General features: G+C 43.8%; 1 protein-coding gene across 1 annotated transcript in view; it reads left to right on the forward strand.

Moving 5' to 3' along the window:
• Window positions 1–15,642, forward strand: part of LOC138569491 (scavenger receptor cysteine-rich type 1 protein M130-like) — a 512,555-nt gene that overhangs the window by 132,443 nt on the left and 364,470 nt on the right. The gene's annotated exons all lie outside the window — the stretch shown is intronic.

The raw sequence follows: 15,642 nt of genomic DNA on the forward strand, positions 1-15,642 counted from the left end.
CACTACAATTGCAACCCACGCTCTTGATGTTAGCCACAATAGAACCATACTGATTTGCCATCCGCTGCTTTTGAATCTAGACACACTTGAATTGCACTGATTTATTTGTTTAGATTTAGTTTAGACGTGCCACTCTGCAAACCATACACCAGGATCAAAGCACACACGGGATAATATAGAAGGAAGAACTGACAATAAAACTACTCAACACCCAGAGATCACGTGAAACCACTAACCACCCCCTTCTCATCTCTACACCCTCACACCTCTCTTGTACTAGACACACCTAAAGGGCTAGTGAAACAACCCACCAAAAAACATGCAAACCGCACACCCCTCTCTAATCATACTACAAACCCAATACCTGTAAACAACAAACAACTCAGACACTGGATGCCACTCTTACGGACACAACAAGTCCAGTGCAGATAACAAAGAATACCCAGAAAGCTCACACGAACAGATGCCAGTTCATCCTGGTTCTGCACGCACGAACAGATGAGCACAATTTCAATCCTATCCATCTCTCGGTCACTAACCAACTTTGCCCACTATTCTTACAGAGCCACATGAGTGCCTGGAGACCATGCAATAACATAATCAAAATAACATAACATTTCAGTAGACATGAGCTATACACCATTGTGAGTCACCAGTTGCGTGGGGATTCCCACACAACAGAACAACTGCCTGAGCAGTTGTATGATTGTATTTGTGGTAATATTGAGGAGGAATAGAAGTTCCATCCATTTGGATAGTTTACCATGACATTTCTGAACCAACTGTTGGTCTCCAATTGGTTATAGGTCAGGTAAAGTTGAATCCTACTTTCGTCCAGGGTTGGAGCCTCTACACTCGACAGCAGAGCTTCATGTGTTTTCAGTTGCTAGTCAATATCTGCATGCACATAACACCTTACCAGAGCTTGCTCATTTTCCTGTTCCATTAGTGACCAACAATAGCACTCTTTCATGCGTCATTTGGTTAATGTGATCCCTATGTTGCACAGGTGTGTTTTGTTTAGCAGTCTGAGGTTACGTATTTGTTGAAGTACTGCTTTCTCTCCCCTGAACAAGATATCCTCTCCATATGAAAATTCTGATGCTACTTTCCAGTAGGGGTGTAGCGAGGTTGGGAGTGACCCTTCGCCCAGCCACCCCCTTTCAATTTAGAACATGATCGAAATAGGAGGGTACTTCCCTGTGGCTTATTGATGGCATTGTCACTTCACTGGTGCTATCCCCTGCTGCTAAGTTTCAGAGCAACAGGGGACGGAGCCGGTGAAGGCAAGTGAAGAAGCCAGCCAACAATAAGCACAGGGAAGTTATCTCACCGCTTCGGTGCCAACCCCTGCTGCTAATTTTCATTAGAAATTGAATTTAGCAGCAGGGGACGGCGCTGCAGCACCAGTGAAGTGAAGATGCCAACAATATGCCATGGGGCAGTTTCCCCTGGCTTATTGTTGGCTTCTTCGTTTGACAACTGGGCCGAACAGCCAATCCTTGCTAAGCTGCATTGAACAGCAAGAGTTAATGGGCAGCCAAGACCACCAGCCCCTCCAATCAGAATGTAGTACACACAATCGTGCCTACATTCTGATGGTAGGGGGATGGTGCAGTCGGATTAGGTGGGGTGGGCCAGTAGATGTGCATACATGTATTAAATAACGCTAAACTGAGAAGAAATTCAGTCAATCAGTAGAGTCACTCCAACTTGACTCGACTCCAGCAGCAGTGGCAGAATGGCTGTGGCACCTGTTGCCAGTTGCCAGCGAGCCTGCCTGCATCTTGCTTGCTTCCAGCGATTGACTTCAGCAAAGTAAGACAGAAGGCAAAGGGTGTGTCCAGGGGTAAAGTCCTTAAAAAACAAGCATTGGCAATGCGAACAGTTTGGGCTTTTGTTACCTGCCAAATTCCTAATACTTCTACACTAGCCAAAACTATTGGCTTTGGCAGTGTTTGTAACAGGACTCCAGAGAAGGACATGCAGTGCTCATAAATTGAATGGCTGAAGCAGACCTGGTTTTATTACACCAATAACGGGTTTACTACTCTAAATTAAGACATTAACTCTCACATGACTGCTTTGAAAAAACACTGGCATGCACTTCGAGCACACAGTTTGATATTAGGGCTTGATTAAAGAGAGCTCAAAGATTTTCCTTATTGCTCAGTGCATTGCCAGACCAACTCTAGCGTGAACACGATGACTGCCATAGCACCTGGCTAGTTCCCTTGGTGAGTACAAGAGGATGATTTGTAAGCCCTCCGCATGGCTATTCTTTCCGTATTTGACCAAAAACTATCCTCGGTAACCACCCAAGTATTTTATGATTACATCAAAATGTAAGGAGTGATGGACTAGAGAAGCAACTCATGAGGGAGCCAATGTCCTGAGGGGTGATGGACCATATGAACCAACGACCAGAGGGGAGTGATCAACCAGGTTGCCCAAGACCAGAAGGGCGACTGACCAGAGGAGATTGACTCACAAGGCAGTCAGGGACCATAGGGGCAACAGAAAAGAGGAGCAACTGGGTGGGTGGCCCATGTCATGCGTGATGCCATGAGCCAGTCCTGAATTTTCACTTTGCATGGTGGTCCTTGTAAGCCCATACTTATAATGGGATGAACAAAAATACAAGTCCTAGCATTTAACAGAAAATACCTGGGCTGTATCAGTGTCACGAAGGACATGGGGCTGCCTGGCAGGCATGCAAGGGAGCCAAGGGCCGGAGGAGAGCAACAAATCAGGGACCAGATTTGGGCAAATGGACCAGAGAAGCCAAGGATCCAAAAAGCCAATTATGTGCTTTTATAAGTCATACACATACAAGAAATGAAAATAGACACTAATTGCTAGACAAATAAAATGCAATTTTAATAAATGCTTTTTGCTCTGACATATTATCTTTGTGTTCTCTCGATGAATTATTGTTATTTTTCTTACTTTTGAGACCTATCCACAGTGTTTCAGAGGTGCGCTTGTTTTTTCAGCTTATTTGGTTGGGAGCCAGCTTGATTTGGGCTTATTTTGTAGGGGCATTCAGCTTATGTTTTCCTTCTGACCTGGCAACACTGCCCCTTCACATTCTGCTCCCGCCATTGCCTGTTGCAGACTGGGAAAGGGAGGAGCGAACAGCCTCTAATCTGCTCTGTCTCACTGGGCTATGTATTAGGCACACATGCAACAGAATGAGGCTGCTGACGTCATTGTCTAGCGGCTCAACTTGCGCAGTGCTGCCCATGCCACGGGGGCAGGGCTTCACTTCAGTGAGCCCAGCACCTGGCCTATGCATATTTCTGTGGAGGACGATGAGTCTTTTCATTTGCAAATAATGTACGTATTTGTAGATTTGTTGCAAATGCAAACACTGCAGACTGAACTGTGGTTGCAATACAGTGTGTCATTTGCAATGCGTTGCAACTAGAGTTGCAGTCTGCCTGGACATAAAAAGTGGGTGGGCAGAACATACCTCCCGCTATGTAACAGCCTCCACTACATATTTGCTAAAAGTTGCAACATTCCTAATTTGACATGCATCACTTAAGTTCACAAATTAGGAATGCAAATAACTGTATTGCTCTATAAATTCTCATTGGCTCTTGACAACATTATACACTGTTCATGGCATTGGAAATTATATTTATTGCATCGCACACCCCCTCCTATACATTGTCCTGCAAAGGATAAATGACCACTGTATTTGAGGTATAATTTCAAATTATAGGTATGCATCAGTTTGACCTGTGAGCTCCATCTCTGGCAGCTTTCTGGTGGTTCGTGGTTTGACGCCATTGGTATGGGATGTTGACTATGTCCATACAGGGTACCTTAGTCCCCACGCTCCCTCTATCCTTCGGGAATACTGAGACGCGCCTCTGCTTCTAAAGGGTCTTAAAGTCACCCTCTTTCAGGGAGCATTCTCAGAACATGAACAAGCTCATTCAGAGGTAGGAGCAAGGGCAAAAAAACTGGAGCCAACAGATGTAGCCCGGATGGTTTAAGAGCCCCCTAATGAAATGTGATGCTTTTTGGTGCAAAACTACGACAAATTGTTCCGACTCGACTGGACTAACTCAATTAATTTCCATTTTTACCTGATCACCTGGAAACACAACGATTTGGGATATGTTTCAATGTTCCTGCTTGGCCATAATTGCTTGTCTAAGCGATTTGCAACACTCCCTTGCTTTTGAGAGCCATTATCTCAAATTAAAGGTTTTTTTCGTGAAAATCAGGAGAGCATTTTTGGCATCCATTTTAGAGGCATTGTAGAAGCAGTTTGCCCACACCATTAATGGTGGGCTGGTGTAAACATCTGAATGAGGAGCAATTTTATTCTTCTGATTTGTTCATTTCATTTATTTTAAAGTGTTAAAAACCTTCGATTCAGTAGGTAAAAATATGTGCATACATGCTCAAGGTTGCAGTTAGACAGGATGTTGACAGTGTGCACTCGTCGACAGGGTAGGATCACACAACAGTTATCAATGACATCTCACCTGCACATTTCACATACGTCATGGCCTACCCTGAAACACCTTTCAGGACCAACAACAATTTTTCTGCCTCTCTGCCTTCTACTCTCGACTACTTCTTCCCTAACTTTTCAACAAAATGAGTACCCATCCTTCACAGGGCCAACCCATCTTGTGGACCTGTTGACCAGTTTGCTTCTCAACCGGTGAACGATTAGTCCCAATCACTAGCCCTTATCTTTCTGAGCTCTTTATTCTCTCTTTCCGCTGGACTCTTCCTGCGTTCTTCAAATTAGCAACTGTCCTTCCCCTTTTATTATTTGTAAAAAACTTTTGTTTGGAAGAATCCTTCTGCGGATCCAAACGTCCCTGGAATAAAATGCTGAGTTTCCTCTTTCCCCATTATTCAAAGGTCCTTTGGCAGGTAGGCTTCAATTGGATCACTAAGTACATTTGAAATAATTGCCTTGGAGATCTACTTCAATCTGGCTTCCATACTAAACACTCCACCAAGACGGCACCTATGCATGTCTCCAACATTTTCTCTGATGCTCACAATTTTAAACTCTCTTCTGTACTCATCCTTTTGACCACTCTACAGCTTTAGAAACTGTTGATCACTCATCTCTCCTCCTCGCTCTCCAGGACTTTGGGTTTCACAAATCTGCTTTCACCGGGATTGGCTCCTATCTAGAAGGTCAATCCGCCACAATCTCTTGTAACTCGCACACCCCTGACCCCCACTCTGCCTAATAAAATCCCTGTTGCTGTCTGCAAAGGATTAGTCTGCAAAGGACCCTCTATGCATCTGCCCTTGGAAGACTTATTTCATCCTTTGGCTTTCACTAGCACCTCTTTGCTGACAACACTAAAATATGTTTCTCTGTTCCCTTCTTCACCCCAGTCATCTGTCAACGGATTGCCAACTATCTCACTTCAATCTGTCACTGGATGGCTCACTGCTGCCTAATAAAATCTTCAAAAACGGAGCTCATCTTTCGTCCAGCTCCCAACATCTTCCCTCCCCTCCTCTCTCCTATCTCCTTCCCCCCTGACAGTGTTGCTCCCTCACCCTAGGCTCGCAACCTTGGAGTCCCCTTTGATAGCGACCTTCAACTGAAACATTTCATCACTATCACTGCCTCTGCATGCTCGTACTAACCTTCTTAAAATTTTGAAAATGTGTTCACTTCTTACTCACCACTCTATCAAAACTGCAATCTCTTCCTTAGTGTTCAGCAAACTTGACTACTGCTTGAGCCTACTCCATGGCCTTCCTCTCTACTTATACCCTCTAGAAAAAGTCCTCCACTTCTCTACCTGCACTCTCAACAACATACCCAGATCCTCCCCCATTTCTACCTATCAACACCATGCTGGTTCACTCTCTATCCACAACCACTCTCTTTTTAAGTACCTTCTCCTAGTCTAGAAAGCTATCAGTGGTCTTGCTCCTAAGTATCCGTCTGACTGTACCTCTGTCACCTCACCATGTCATTCCCTCTGCTACTCCTCTGCACTTAAACTCACTTTCCCATGTCCCCTGTGCCTCCTCTTGCTTCCGCTCTTTCTCCCTTTTTCCTCTGCTCCATTGGAACATGCTCTCCAACACAATCAAAGCCAGCCCGACTATGGATCTCTTCAAAGATTGGCTTTAACTTCACTTACTTGCCATAGAGGGAGTTCCCACTTGCCTCTCCCACATCCCCCCTATCCGACAGCACCACTCCTTTCAGTGCTGCGTAATAATTTAATTTTGAATATTTGAACAGTTCTCCTCTTTAGTTTGAAGGACTTGCCTCCCACTTTAATGTCAACTGTTTCAAATATTCACACTGCTATATGTCCCACTTTGTTCAGATCATCATAAACTGGCTCACCACTTGTTCTGATCATTGTCTTATTGTACAGGAACCCTGCCAGGGAAATGCCTCTGCCATCTGTAAATGAGCTGTTACAAGTGATTTCTGTTTCAAAATAGCATCCTTGTTCCTCAAACAAATACAAATTATGTACTTCTTGTCGGGATTTAGTTTTAGTCTATTTGTTTTCTTGAATGGAGAGACTTAGGTCAGACAGATTGTCAGGGATTCTAGGGTTGCTCGGTTCTTGCTTGGAAACAGACATACATTTATTTAGAATCAGAATATTGATGACACTGCAGGCCGTGCTTCGGGAACAGGTCATCCAGCAGCCTGACATGTTCACTGAACAATCGATGGAATAGGACCAATCCCAGAGGAAGCCCTTAAGGCACAGGACCAACAAGCAAGACATAGGACCTCCTGCCCACCTGCTAGGTTCTGACCTGCAGAGTCATGGAAATCTATTCAAGAACATTTTCCTAAATGCCCCTAGTTCCCATAAATGGGCCAACAACCTACCATGATCAGCGAGTCGAATGGCAACTAACAGCTCCAGTATGGTGTGAAAAACCAGAGGGTGTTTCAGTGCCTAGACCCTGGGGATCCCTTACTCGGGTTGCAGGGCATGGCCATCGCCTTTGGATCCAGACCTGTGGGTAGACAAGTGCGGGAGGATCACCTGGGTGAGGGGCTCACAGGGAGTTAGGGAGGAACGCCTGATGGTGAGACATGGTATCCCCCTTTCCAAATACCCCTGACCCATCCTATTTAATAGGATATTCTAACTTCCCAGACCCCTCCTCCCCTTTCCAACACAAACACTGAGCCGAGGAAGAGGCGGCCTGTTGCTTAAAGGAGTCCCACTCCTGCAATATATTGGACATGTCTAACTAATAAGATCAGGCAGGGTCAGGCTCTTGATCTTAATTACATACACCTGGTACCTATTAGCTCTCCCTCACATGGTTAAAATGTTGAACACTGAAAAACACTCTGAGCAAGGTGAGCAAGGGGAGCAAGGAGAGGCACGAGAAGGAGCAGGTCTTCCAGAGCAATGGAGAACCAGGTGGAGCAGAGCAACAGAGCTAGGGATGGAACCGAGGTACGGAGAAACCTTGGACACCCCAGCAAAACATTGTTACCCCCTGAAGGGCCTTCAAGGTTGTGAAAGGAATCCCAGCCAGAGAGAAGAGACAAACCGCTTTTATGTTTCAACGATACCAACCACCATCCCGGGTGAACGGCAGAGCTGGGGAAGTGCAGCAGCAGCTGTGGTATAAGCCTTGACTTCAGGCTCAAAGTCTGAAATACAAAAATGAATTAAAACAGCGTGTGAGTTGTTGAAAGCAATGAAAGTCTGGTCTCTGTTAAATGAAACTTGATGGCAACAGTATCCAACGAATGAAGGTTAGGCGTGTGCCGATAAGACGTGAGAGAAAGCAAAGCATTGTAAAGAACTGTAAATTAAATATAAAAAGTAACAGAGTGTTATGGCGTGAGAAGATTGCCCAATCAAAATTCTCTGTAAAATGTATGATGTCGTAGAAGTGGTGGGAAGAGAAAGAAACTGAGATACAAGATTTGAACTGTTAGGTTAGATCCCGACGGAGGGAAACCTGGATAGGTTTGATCCCACCAGAGGGAAACCTGGATGTTAGAGATATCTTTGAACTATGAAAAATGTACTGTGCTCGAAACTACAATTACCAAGAGGCCTTGGTGTAGCAGAGAAAAAGTGACGTTTGAGGTCGAAATGGTCATGAGTTAAGAGCAAAAGTCTCACAGTTTTGAAAGTCTTCAACAGCTGAAGGAAAGTGAAAGGAGGCTCGCGTTTGATGGATGGAAGCCTATTATGGTGTGATTGAAACTTGGGGAAGGGAACCCCACAAATTGTGATTGAAAGGATTGAGCATGGTGGAGTGAAACCTATACTGAATTGTGGTAACCAGAAGAGAAGGAAACAAACTTTTGTTGAACTGTATTACAAGCTAAAAGGTGACCTGGGATGGTGCGAAAGAAAGCCAAGCGGTCCAGCGAATAAACTAGTGATTTTTTTCGTGGAAGGCCAAGTGGTCCCTGGTCAATAAAACAAACTGCATCCTTGTGTCCGAAGCCAGAGAATATTGCAAGGTCCAAGTGGGCCACCTTACCCCATGCTACAAAACATGGGGAAGGGAGTTTACTCATCCATACTGACATTCCTTTTGAACATTGATTTTCCTTTTTGCATTACACATTCCCTTTACACATTTATTGTATTAGAAAGAGGGCAGGCATTAGGTTTATTAGGAGAGGCTATTTTATTTTGACTAAGGACTGACTAGGACTGTATTTTCTTATTGTTTGATGGTCAAGAATACTCCCATCTTAGTTATACGGTAGGATAGAAGTTTTCCAACCCCTTTTAAACCATCAATAAAGGTTTTGAAACTTATTGTGTCAATGTCTACTTTTGATACCATGCCTCCTTCACATAGGCGAGAACTTAAATACAATCGCTGTACATATCCATTAGCAAATCATCAGCCCCACAAAGGCAAATTCCATCCAATGGCCGACTCTAATGCTGTACTGAAAGACATTGACGAAGCCACCCTCTTGCAAATATTTTCCTGCCACATGAATATTACCATTTCCAGAATTTTCCCATAGAAGGGGAGATTGATGATTTGGTGATTCTTGATGACCAAGCCGGCATCAAGGCTTTTCTTTTTAATGAGGGTGGAAGCAGGCTTTTTCTATTGGGACTGGGCCACCACTGTTAAGTGACATGAGCTCTCTGCCAGCCAGTGTACTTCTTGTTCCAAAGATCTCCTCAGACAGACGCGATGGACAGGGATCCACATTGCAGTTAGTTCAATTAATGTCAGTAATTAGTATATGAACATTTTGCAAAGTGCAGCAATTTTATTCAAGACTGCCCGGAGAGCAAAGTCATCTTCTCCAAGTAGAGTTTGAAATCATAGTCCTCAGCAGAAGTTATGTGTGATTGCAATTTTGGAGTCTGTTCATATATTTTGATCCAAACTCTTAATGAGCCTGAAAGTAAAGTGCAAGCCTAGATAGCTCAATTAATTGCTGATAAATAAGCTCACAAAAGGTGGTAGTGATTATTTTTTTTATGGCACACGAGTTAGGGGCTTCCGTAAGGCATGATGCATGTGATTATAAACCCCTCAAAATCATACGCTTATATAACAGGATAAAGCGCTTCCCACTTCAGAGAGCTTGTGGAGCTGTGATTCAGAGTCAAAGTTTGTAGTGTAGATGGATAATTTCACTAACCGCTCAATCAAAGCATGACTGCAGTAAAACCAATATATAGGACCCGGGTTGGATTGGGGCATACAATTGAACCGGGTACCAATGAAAAAGTGGCCCACATTTGCAAATAGCAATTCATTCCTTTTGTGATGTTTTTGTTGAGTTGTATCCAGGGGGGAGTTTTTTGGGCAAATGTGTTGCAAATTCTGCATTTTAAAGGATATATGTACAATAACTCTGTTCAAAACTACTAGCCGCATAGTGATGTAACTAATCAAAGTGTCCCACATGGGCAAACAAACGGGCCCATTTTCACCAAAAAAAAGTTGGGCACGCAATTCGGGCATTGACATTGTATCCACAAACGAACCTCACATTCATACTCATCTACAGACCACTGTCCTACGACGCTACCTTTATCGACACTTTCATAGGAGCCATTATGAACCTGGCCATTAAACAAGAACACCTGATCATCCTCTGGGACTGCAACATATGGTTCGAATGAAGAGAACACAAATTCACAGAAATCACTAACTAAGCAGCTTGAGATAATGAGACTACGACAGATTGTGAAAGGAGCAACACAGACAGCAGGACACACTCTGGACGCAATCTTCGTCAATAACTAACTAATCTCAACAGCTCCACCAATACAAATACTATGGTGCGGCCCCCTCATCCTACCGTTCGTGATCCAACTACCAGCAATAACAAACAAACTGCCTCAAAAGTACTCTCCGATCGAGACAAGAAACTGGAACACCAACAAAACCAGTAACTTAGAAGAACATCTAGAATCATCAAAACCACTGATATCAATCCTGGAAGCAACAGACCTAGACGGAAAGGCAGACATAATACAGAAATGGATCGCCGAATCAATTGAAAGCATCTCCCCAGAAAAGCCCCTCATCCCATCAAGAAATAAAGCTGTGGAAAGATGGTTCACGCCATTCCTCAATACAATGGAGAAAAAAAACTAGAATAAGAATGGAGGAAAAACTATGACCAAGCCAAAATAATAATCTTTCAGAAACAAATCAGATCTTACACAAAGGAAACTCAGAAAGCCAAAAGAAATACTACAATGACCGGATCACAAAAGCCACCAACACACAGAAAGAACTATTCAACATTGTAAATGAGATGAGAAATCCACCCGGATGCAATAACATAGCGGTGCCTTCACAAAAATTATGGAATGATCTTGTAGATCCTTTTAAGAATAAAATGTCCAACATACACTGGACTATTCAAATAAACCAATTAACCAGACCGTGAACCACACCCTACCCATCGCGGGAAGACAGAACAAACTGAACAGCATCACCCAAATGTCAAGAGAAAAGCTCCTGAGCGTGGTGAAAAAAGGCAACATGGCAGGCTCACCAATGGACCCCTGCCCACCACGAAGCTATGAAGCAATCCTTACACAGGGCACACCATTGGAATGCTACCTAAACCTCTTCAATCTATCACTCTCAATGGGGAAAGTACTGTGAGCACTCAAATCCGCACTCATTAAAACTCACCTCAAGGCGACGTGGAAGACCTCTCAAACTACAGACCGATCTCAACATTCTCTACCCAGCAAAAGTATTAGAGAGCTATGTTTACGAACAAGCAATGGAACACGTAGAAAAACACCAACTACTGGACCAGACACATATGGAACGACCTAAAGACCACTGCAGATTGCAGCAGGAGCTCAGCACTGATACTCCTCAACCTCTTTGCAGCATTCAACAGAGTCAGCCATAACATCCTCATCAACAGACTGGAAGAAATAGGGATCACTGACACAGCGCTGCTCTGGATCAAATCTTTCCTGTCTGAAAGAACAGAAACAGTATGGATGAAACCTTTCAAATCCACACCATGAGACACCACTTGTGGAGTACCACAAGGATCCTAGTTATCCCCACTTCTCTTCCACATCTATATAACTGCACTAGTCAACATCATCAAATGAAACAGCTTCACTTGCTACTTCTACAGAGATGATACCCAAATCATCAACAATTTTGGCGATGAACAACACGAAAACCCAACACTAATAGACTCTGTCAAAGAACTCTACCAATGGATGAACACCAACAACCTCAAAATCAAACCAGGCAAGACAGAAATCAGGATTACATCCAACGTCCAAGGAAGCAGCCAGTACATCCCATGGCCCACAGAACTGGAAACAAAACCCACGCCATCCAAAGTAGCCAAAAACCTGGAAATCATAATGGACAATGAGCTAACCCTGGAACTGCAGGTACATGCGATAATCAAGAAATGCTTCTTCCTTGTGCATAACACACAGAGCAATGCACGGTCTGGGAGCAGAATTTATACAAAAGAAAATCACCATCTAATACCAGCCAAACAGAGCACTCAGATCCAGCAACGACATCTACCTTGAACCGAAACCATACACGAGGAAAATACTTGGCAGATGAGCATTATCTTGCCTCCCCAGAGATCTACGAACCATGAAGGACCATGACAAATTTTGAAAACTTCTAAAAACATGGCTGATCAACTCCGAACAGAATGAAAACTAATGAACAACATACAAGTCCCATGAAAAGGAGCACATTAAGAGGAGGACAAGGGAGCTGGCCAGACAGAAGTAGAGTACAGGAAGAAGAGGCGTCTGAATTGGAGGAAGACCTGGACATGACATCCCCTGTGGAGGGTCAAACAGGAACAGGGAGACAGAGGGGCCAGGCTTGATTGGTCCCTGGTAGGATAGGACAAGAGAGAGATGTCCCGAACTCGGAAAGACGGATCGCAGGACACGAAGAGCGCCTCCCCTGAGGGAACCTGTGAGGGAGAGGGTGACCGCTGCACACCATTTTATACAAAGAGGAAGGGATATGGGCGGCACGTAGTCTTAACACTGCGGGTTGAATAGGTACTACCACTGAATAGCCCTAGAAAGGACCCACACCTCTGCACACAAGATAGGAGTGGTAATTGTAATCACACAGGATTGTGCACCGGGGGGCTATGGGCCCTAGTCAACAAAAAAAAGAAGGAGCAAGATAGGACGGGCCACTAACAATCCCTACTAAAAATAAACTCTTTCCGCCTACACCTGTCAAACCTTGAACTGAACACAACCAGACCTACCGAGCACAACAAACCGCACACACTTTACTACACCACCACAATGAAACAAACAACGTATAGCCTCGTACAACAGCACATGGCGTCTTACAAACGAAAAACACATCCACGCTCAGCAAACAATGTCAACTGAACTGAAGCTGCCAACAGCACATCACAGCTCCCTTGCTCTTTTCTCCTGCTGACTCCTACTAACCAACCCGCCATCTTTACTTTGCTTTACAGATCCACCAGCCCACCAAAAAACCGTGCAGGTGGTGCCAGTGTGCGATCTAAGAACCTTTAACATAAAATAACATTGACCTATAGGCCAGTTCGACCTTGTACAGGACATATACAGGGGTGCCATTTTACAATTCATGTAGGGCTTCAGAATCCCTGCAATAGGTACGTCTACAGAACCACTGTCAAAGAATCAGAGAAATAACAGAAGCAGCTAATTATCGCATCAGGCTGGCAGAGAAACATCTTCATGGCAAGGCACAGGAGTCAAGGGTCCTAGGCACCCACCCTGGCAGGCAGGGGGCTCCCTCCTGGATGCCTGATGCACAGAGGTTTGTGCACAGTGTTTACATAGCAGAAATCTTGCATGCCATGATGATACTGTATAGTGTACCTCTGAGGCTCTGAGCCTGCTGCCTGGATGTGGGTGATAACTAAGTTCTGATCTAATCAAGGTATTCTGTCATTCGTTCTGTGTTCCCTATGCTATATACAGTTTTGCAATCACCATAGCACAGCTTAAAGGAATAGTGCCCTCAAAAATATTATTGTCCCAACAGATGGGCAATAATGAAAAACATGCATTGAACATAATTCTAATGAAAGTTCCTATGTAAGCTTTTGAGCAAACGAGACTCAAAGAGTTTACATGGGAGCATCCATTTTGCTATTTCAGGCAGCCTCCACAGCTCATGTTAAGCTCTGCCCTGGCAGCACTAAACAAGCAGCAAAAGCCCTCTACTGGGAGCTTTTGCTTACTGCAGCCTGAGCAGAGCTGTACATGAGCTTGGGAGGCTGCCTTCACTTTCATTTTACGTTTTCGGTGCTCCCCAAGCCCAGGGAAGCACAGAAATCATAAAATGAAAGTGAAAAAATCAAAGGCGCAGCAATTATAAATACAACAACGTTGTATTTCTGACTGCGGCGGCTTTTGCTTGGAGTCTCCTGGACTCCCCCAGGTCATGGGAGTCCAGGAGACACCAAGCGAAAGCCGCCGCAGTCAGACCCCGGGGGAGCCCAGGAGACTCCAATCGAAAGACGCCACAGTCAGAAATACAACAATGTTGTATTTCTGAATGCGGCGGCTTTCGCTTTGAGTCTCCTGGACTCCCCCGAGATGGGGGAGTCCAGGAGACTCAAAGCGAAAGCCGCCGCAGCCAGAAATACAATGTTGTTGTATTTCTAAATGCTGCGGTTTTCTTTCTACGTTTCTCAGGCTCCGGGAAACGTAGAAAGAAAAAGCAGCATTTTTAAATACAACAAAGTTGTATTTAGGTTTGCTGTGGCTTCAGCTTTCAGTCTCCTGGGCTCCCCCGACACGGGGGAGCTCAAGCTCAGGAGACTCAAAATTGTAGCCACCGCAGTCAGAAATACAACTTGGTTGTATTTCTAAATGCTGAGGTTTTCTTTCTACGTTTCTCGGGCTCTGGGTAATTTAGAAATAAAACGCAGCATATTTAAATACAACAATGTTGTATTTATGTTTGCTGGGGCCTCAGCTTTGAGGCTCCCACGACCAGGGTCGGGGGAGCACAGGAGACTCAAAGCTGAAGACACAGCAAACATAAATACAATGTTATAAATGCTGCGGTTTTCTTTCTAAGTTACAAAGAAAACCACAGCATTTATTTCGCAGTGCTTTCAGAAAAGAATTAAATGTAAAGCACTTACCAGCAGCAGGTTGTGTTAATCTCTGCTCTCCAGCAATAATGAAGCAAAAGCCACCTGCTGGTAGCTTTGGTGTATTACAGGGGGCTGGCATTTGCTTCATTAGTGCAGCAAGGGCAGAAATTAACACAAGCACAGGGGGCTCATCTATTTCACAAAATGAATGTCTCCTAGTGCTTGAAATGTTTGAGTTTGAGCCTCATTTGCTCAAAACTCTACATAGTAACTTCGTTGAAAAATATTTGTTATATATATTTTTGATTATGGGCCGTTTTTTTAACCAATACAATTTTTGATAGCACTATCCCTTAAGTAGCGTGTTTACCTTTCTTTGGGGAATCTCTTGATCGTGTGCAATAAGCAAAGTTGAAATGTATATATGTGTAAGATTGAGTGCCGCAATGGTTAAAAAGATAGCTGGGTGTGTTAAGAACGTGTTGCAGGAATCTGTGTTCAGATGTTTTAGGCCTCTGCTGAGCTTATTTTCAAGTCTTTTCTATATAAAAAAGGGTGATTTCCCTAAAATGTTCTTCTCATGAATAACAGTCTACAAGCAGTTGACCGTATCACCCAGTTTCTGTCATTTTGTGTATTTAAATCTTTAAACTGCAGAAGTACAACCCAGATGAGATTATTTGGTCTCATGACAGTTACTTTTCTGATACTTGTAGTCTTCCATTTGTGATTGAGAAAATGTAAACTACAATCATGGTTCTTTGGCAGAGCATGAATCTGTGTTTCAAAAATAATGTTGTCATGTTCGTTCATCATGTGATTTGTGCATTTTCCAAGTCCGGTCTGCAAAACATAGACTTATTTTACTTCATGAACGTCAAACATTCACAAATAATTGCACCTTGCCGTATGAAAACAAAATGGGAAACGATGTGTTTGAGGGTGAATACAAAGACTGGACTCAAATTCCAACTTCACCATTTACCAATTCATGTGATCCTGGACAATTCATTTAATGTCACTGTGCCTAGACTATCAAAATTGCTAGTCCCTGAATATTT

Source organism: Ambystoma mexicanum, chromosome 2q (assembly GCF_040938575.1).
Source record: "Ambystoma mexicanum isolate Mex_15411 chromosome 2q, UKY_AmexF1_1, whole genome shotgun sequence".
In the NCBI taxonomy this organism is placed as follows: Eukaryota; Metazoa; Chordata; class Amphibia; order Caudata; family Ambystomatidae; genus Ambystoma; species Ambystoma mexicanum.